Source organism: Berghia stephanieae, chromosome 15 (assembly GCF_034508935.2).
Source record: "Berghia stephanieae isolate SIO BIC M18660-M18661 chromosome 15, UCSD_Bste_1.3, whole genome shotgun sequence".
Lineage (NCBI taxonomy): Eukaryota > Metazoa > Mollusca > Gastropoda > Nudibranchia > Aeolidiidae > Berghia > Berghia stephanieae.
The window spans coordinates 12,345,877-12,353,376 of NC_088374.1; positions in this window are offsets into that span (position 1 = coordinate 12,345,877).

Genomic DNA, 7,500 nt, shown 5'->3' on the forward strand with positions numbered 1-7,500 from the left:
TGGCATGAACTTTGAAACTAAGAGTCTATGGTCTGTGGATGTCTTCATTCCTGCATATGTTCGAGAATCATTTGTTAAGCAGAATGAATTTTCCACTTCCAAGATTGAGAATTTATTTTGAATTAAATATCTTATAATAATAATAATAATAATAATAATAATAATAATAATAATAATAATAATAATAATATAATAATAATAATAATAATAATAATAATAATAATAATAATAATAATAATAATAATAATAATGTTGAAAACTTATATAGCGCTATAACTCCGAGACACAAGACTCTAAGCACTTAAATTACAAATTACTTGGCTGAAACATACTCATTCACACACAACCAAGCATACACACACACATACACACACACACACACACACACACAACACACAACAGAAACCAGACAGGCCTATCTTGCTTCTCATACCATCTACTAAAGACGAATTAGATATGTTTTCAGCGAACGTTTAAAAATAAACAAAGATTCTTTTTCACGAATGCTCTGTGGTAAGGCGTTCCAAACAGAGCGTCCGAAATGAGAAAAGGATCTCATTTCAGCATTTTTCCGTATTCGAGGGACAACTAGTTTGGTGGAATCACTGGCCGAACGTAAGGGGCGGGTTTTTGAATATCTTTCAAAAAGTTCCGAAATGTAGGAAGGGGCAGTACCTTCAAGACAACGATACACTAAAACACAAGCTTTGAATTTAATACTTTTCTCTACAGGCAGCCAATGCAGGTCATGCAGTAGGGGTCTGGCAGAATCGCACCTACGCTTCTGGCAGCGCTGTTTTGGACAATCTAAAGACGTCTCTTATATTGCGAAACGCCAAACAACAGAGCATTGCAATAATCCTATTTCGATAGTCCGAGGAACACAACCAGGTGTGTGGTCACATCCTCAGATATGAACCGTCTAATGGAAGCAATCTTTTTAGTTGGAAAAAGAGAGATTCAACCAAATTATTAACCTGATGCTCCATCGACAGTCCAGAGTCTAAGAATGTGCCAAGGTTTTTCACTTTGTCAACAATTTGAATGGAGGCATCCCCCAGCGTCAAATCTGTTTCACTTTTCAACTTCCTGTTCCCAACATACAGCACCTCTGTCTTATCATAATTCAGTTTCAGTCTGTTCTCATTCATCCATTTCTTAACACTTTGGATACAATTCTTACTATCGGCTGATACTCGTATTGGAAAAGCAGTATAATTGCGTATCATCAGCGTATTGGTGGTAAGACAGACCGAAACTTCTAATGATTTTAGACAGAGGTCCAACGTACAGAAAAAAAAAAGAACGGGTCCAAGTACTGAACCCTGGGGAACCCCACAATCAAGAATGATTCTCTTTGATCTATATTCATCCACCGTAATCATCTGTTTACGATTAAACAAATATGACCTAAGCCAATCAAGCGCTGCACCAGACACGCCATAAGTAGTTTCAAGACGTTTGAGAAGTTTGTGATCAATAGTATCAAAAGCAGACGATGGGTCAAGCAAATTCAACAAAGAACATGAACCATTGTCTATAACAAAGGGGAGATCATTAACAACCCTAACAAGTGCAGTTTCCGTCGAATGATGTTGCTTATAAGCCGACAGAAATTTTTCTTCAAGACAATTATTTTTAACATGAGACAGTAATTGTTTCAAAACAAGCTTTTCTAAGATTTTAGAGAGAAAAGGATTAGAGACAGGGCGATAGTTTTTTTAAGTTCTCTTCATCTAGATCAGGTTTTTTCAAAAGGAGTTTGACTTGAGCAACTTTGTAAATGTCTGGTACAGCACCTGACTGAAACGAATTATTAACAATACATGTAAATAGTGTTAAAATTACATCAATGCACTTTTTTAGAATGGCAGTATTTATGGGGTCTAAATCGCAACTTTTAGTTGGAGACGACATAATGCAGTCACGTAAGTCAGCTTCAGTGATCTTTGAAGAATTTGTTAACGAATCACCATGAAACTTGTCAAATGTTGTTTGGATCGATTCAGATGAGAGTTCTTTCCTGATGGTATCCGTTTTTTTCTTTAAAATATTGACCAAAGCGAGTATCAGCTAGTATTTGCATGCATTTGTCGTCAAGATATTTTAGTTCTAACCCTCATTCCGCACTAGGACAAAACTGTCCCGGGACAAATTTGTCCTGTCCCACTGGAGAAAACTTCTATTCAAAAGGTGTTCCGCACTAGGACAGGACTGTCCCAGGACACACCTGCGTGAATGCATTTTTTTTACAAGATTCAAAAGTTTATTTGTAGGCAATTGCAACTCTAATAGTTCACATTTTATGAATCAACATAAGATACGACATGACGATAATGATTTTTTACACTTTACAATGGGATTTGTTTACATAAGATTTATATAATCATGAAATATTCTTATAGCAAGAGTAATATTGCTACTACTACTACTACTACTACTACTACTACTACTACTACTACTACTACTACTAGTACTACTACTACTACTACTACTACTACTACTACTACTACTACTATTACGACTACTACATCTACAAGAACAACAACAACAACAACAACAACAACTACTACTACTACTACTGCTACTACTATACTACTACTACTACTACTACTACTACTAGTAGTAGTAGTAGTAGTAGCAGTAGTAGTAGTAGTAGTAGTAGTAGTAGTAGTAGTAGTAGTAGTAGTAGTAGTAATAGTAGTAGTAATGGATGAAATAGAGGTTGCATATTTCTGTGCTTTACTATGTGGAAACAAAAAGACAAACTGAAAGAGAAAACAATATTGGGTGCATCCTTTAATGACCCAAAGATTGCTCAAGGGTCAATTCCGTAGACGCTATGGTGATCTCCGATCTTATCTTAAAATGACTTTCTTGGAATCACCTCATTTTACCCAGGTGCAAATGAGTACCAGTTCGCTGATGAAAGTAATCTTTGACGGACTAGCATAATTCAAGAGGATAATAGAAAGTCAGCATGCTTCGTACCCGAAAGGCATCAGTTGAGTAAGTCACCTCGCCTAGCTCAATTTGCGGCGCTGCACTGCGGCTGACGCTGGGTTATACCTCGTCCTAGCTAAATTTGCGGCGCTGCATTGCAGCTGACGCCTGGGTTATTCCAGTCTTACCTTAGAATAGACCCTCGAGAAAGATTTCCCCTATGGGATGAAAAAGGGAATTTTATTATTTTGAATTTTAAATTGTTATCTGTCTGCTCAACGCTACAGAAACATGGATAAGTTCCGGATTTATAAGCTTAGGAAGCAAGATGGCCCATGGTTAGCGCGTGGTACTCTGGACTCAGAGGTTCTGTGTTCGATTCCGACCGAAGCCAATTTGTACTTTCTAGAGCAAGAAAATTTACTCCAATCACTCACTCCATTCAGGTGTAAAAGGGTACCTGTCAAGCTGGGATAGTAATCTGGGATAGACTACAGACTAGCGTCCCGTTCAAAGGTTTTCAAACAAATACGTTAATTGTCCGCTTCACGCTATTGAAACCGGAATAACTCCTGCACCATTGGCTACAAGGCTCTTAAGGACTTAATTTGTTTTACAATGAGTCCAAGTGGCTCAGAAGGACTTACTTAAAAATATTTTCATTGAGAATTCCCGAAATAAATAACGATAAAGATAATTGATCCCACAAGTTACCGAATAGATGTGCGACCGGTTTTAGACACGTTACTGCTGTGTCACAAAGTGTGACACTTCTTAAATTATATTTATAAACATACGTTTTTAAATTGCCGAAAATGTTTATGTTGCTATGCCTTCTGTACTTGGATTCATCACATAGAATTATTTTTTGAATTATTCTTGCTTCTTTATATTCAGAATTGAAATAAATAAATAAATTATAACTGTGGAATTGAATGTAAGCTTCAGTTTAATATACGAAAACATATAAAATGGACATTTCGGGTTTCCCCTTCATCAACAACACATGATGAATTAAAAACTACAGACGAATGAGATAATGTGGTAGTGGCGTTGTTAAGATGCATAAACAAAAACATTGATGGGCAGGAAATTGTATGCTACTTTGTGAGGAAGCGCGAATTAAAACAGAGCAATAGAAATTTATAAAAGGTGCGTACTTGACTATGTCAAAAGAGGGGAGGCGGGAAGGAACTGTGTAATGCAGTATAGAATGTGAACTAAAATAAAGTGTGGACTATTGTTGGAAAATAAATACAATGGAATTGGAAATAAATACAAAATATAAGGGATGTAGGTATTAATATATTAGTGGCATTAGCCACAGCAGAAGCAACAATAGAAATAGTAGTAGTAGTAGTAGTAGTAGTAGTAGTAGTAGTAGTAGTAGTAGTAGTAGTAGTAGTAGTAGTAGTAGTAGTAGTAGTAGTAGTAGTAGTAGGGATGCAGAAAATAAAGACAGGCATTTCAATTTTGACACGGCGCCGCCAAGTCTGGGACTTTTTTGTCCTAGTGCGGAAGTCTGCTATATTTTTCTACTATCACAAACGATATGAACACGAGACTGGGACAGTCCTGTCCCATTGATTTTGTAGCATTTCACAACGGCTTGGGACGTATAAACGTATGTTTATAAATATAATTTAAGAAGTGTCACACTTTGGGACACAGCAGTAACGTGTCTAAAACCGGTCGCACATCTATTCGGTAACTTGTGGGATCAATTATCTTTATCGTTATTTATTTCGGGAATTCTCAATGAAAATATTTTTAAGTAAGTCCTTCTGAGCCACTTGGACTCATTGTAAAACAAATTAAGTCCTTAAGAACCTTGTAGCCAATGGTGCAGGAGATATTCCGGTTTCAATAGCGTGAAGCGGACAATTAACGTATTTGTTTGAAAACCTTTGAACGGGACGCTAGTCTGTAGTCTATCGCAGATTACTATCCCAGCTTGACAGGTACCCTTTTACACCTGAATGGAGTGATTGGAGTAAATTTTCTTGCTCTAGAAAGTACAAATTGGCTTCGGTCGGAATCGAACACAGAACCTCTGAGTCCAGAGTACCACGCGCTAACCATGGGTCATCTTGCCTCCTAAGCTTATAAATCCGGAACTTATCCATGTTTCTGTAGCGTTGAGCAGACAGATAACAGTTTAAAATTCAAAATAATAAAATTCCCTTTTTCATCCCTTAGGGGAAATTTTTCTCGAGGGTCTATTCCAAGGTAAGACTGGAATAACCCAGGCGTCAGCTGCAATGCAGCGCCGCAAATTTAGCTAGGACGAGGTATAACCCAGGCGTCAGCCGCAGTGCAGCGCCGCAAATTGAGCTAGGCGAGGTGACTTACTCAACTGATGCCTTTCGGGTACAAAGCATGCTGACTTTCTATTATCCTCTTGAATTATGCTAGTCCGTCAAAGATTACTTTCATCAGCGAACTGGTACTCATTTGCACCTGGGTAAAATGAGGTGATTCCAAGAAAGTCATTTTAAGATAAGATCGGAGATCACCATAGAGTCTACGGAATTGACCCTTGAGCAATCTTTGGGTCAATAAAGGATGTACCCAATATTGTTTTCTCTTTCAATTTGTCTTTTTGTTTCCACATAGTAAAGCACAGAAATATGCAACCTCTATTTCATCCATTACTACTACTACTACTACTACTACTACTACTACTAGTAGTAGTAGTAGTAGTAGTAGTAGTAGTAGTAGTAGTTGTTGTTGTTGTTGTTGTTGTTGTTGTTGTTCTTGTAGATGTAGTAGTCGTAATAGTAGTAGTAGTAGTAGTAGTAGTAGTAGTAGTAGTAGTAGTAGTAGTAGTACTAGTAGTAGTAGTAGTAGTAGTAGTAGTAGTAGTAGTAGTAGTAGTAGTAGTAGTAGTAGTGGTAGCAATAATATTACTCTTGCTATAAGAATATTTCATGATTATATAAATCTTATGTAAACAAATCCCATTGTAAAGTGTAAAAAATCATTATCGTCATGTCGTATCTTATGTTGATTCATAAAATGTGAACTATTAGAGTTGCAATTGCCTACAAATAAACTTTTGAATCTTGTAAAAAAAAATGCATTCACGCAGGTGTGTCCTGGGACAGTCTTGTCCTAGTGCGGAACACCTTTTGAATAGAAGTTTTCTCCAGTGGGACAGGACAAATTTATCCCGGGACAGTTTTGTCCTAGTGCGGAATGAATGAGGGTTAGAACTAAAATATCTTGACGACAAATGCATGCAAATACTAGCTGATACTCGCTTTGGTCAATATTTTAAAGAAAAAACGGATACCATCAGGAAAGAACTCTCATCTGAATCGATCCAAACAACATTTGACAAGTTTCATGGTGATTCGTTAACAAATTCTTCAAAGATCACTGAAGCTGACTTACGTGACTGCATCATGTCGTCTCCAACTAAAAGTTGCGATTTAGACCCCATAAATACTGCCATTCTAAAAAAGTGCATTGATGTAATTTTAACACTATTTACATGTATTGTTAATAATTCGTTTCAGTCAGGTGCTGTACCAGACATTTACAAAGTTGCTCATGTCAAACTCCTTTTGAAAAAACCTGATCTAGATGAAGAGAACTTAAAAAAACTATCGCCCTGTCTCTAATCCTTTTCTCTCTAAAATCTTAGAAAAGCTTGTTTTGAAACAATTACTGTCTCATGTTAAAAATAATTGTCTTGAAGAAAAATTTCTGTCGGCTTATAGGCAACATCATTCGAAGGAAACTGCACTTGTTAGGGTTGTTAATGATCTCCCCTTTGTTATAGATAATGGTTCATGTTCTTTGTTGAATTTGCTTGACCCATCGTCTGCTTTTGATACTATTGATCACAATCTTCTCCTCAAACGTCTTGAAACTACATATGGCGTGTCTGGTGCAGCGCTTGATTGGCTTAGGTCATATTTGTTTAATCGTAAACAGATGATTACGGTGGATGAATATAGATCAAAGAGAATCATTCTTGAGTGTGGGGTTCCCCAGGGTTCAGTACTTGGACCCGTTCTTTTTTTTCTGTACGTTGGACCTCTGTCTAAAATCATTAGAAGTTTCGGTCTGTCTTACCACCAATACGCTGATGATACGCAATTATACTGCTTTTCCAATACGAGTATCAGCCGATAGTAAGAATTGTATCCAAAGTGTTAAGAAATGGATGAATGAGAACAGACTGAAACTGAATTATGATAAGACAGAGGTGCTGTATGTTGGGAACAGGAAGTTGAAAAGTGAAACAGATTTGAAGCTGGGGGATGCCTCCATTCAAATGGTTGACAAAGTGAAAAACCTTTGCACATTCTTAGACTCTGGACTGTCGATGGAGCATTAGGTTAATAATTTGGTTGAATCTCTCTTTTTCCAACTAAAAAGATTGCTTCCATTAGACGGTTCATATCTGAGGATGTGACCACACACCTGGTTGTGTTCCTCGGACTATCGAAATAGGATTATTGCAATGCTCTGTTGTTTGGCGTTTCGCAATATAAGAGACGTCTTTAGATTGTCCAAAACAGCGCTGCCAGAAGCGTAGGTGCGATT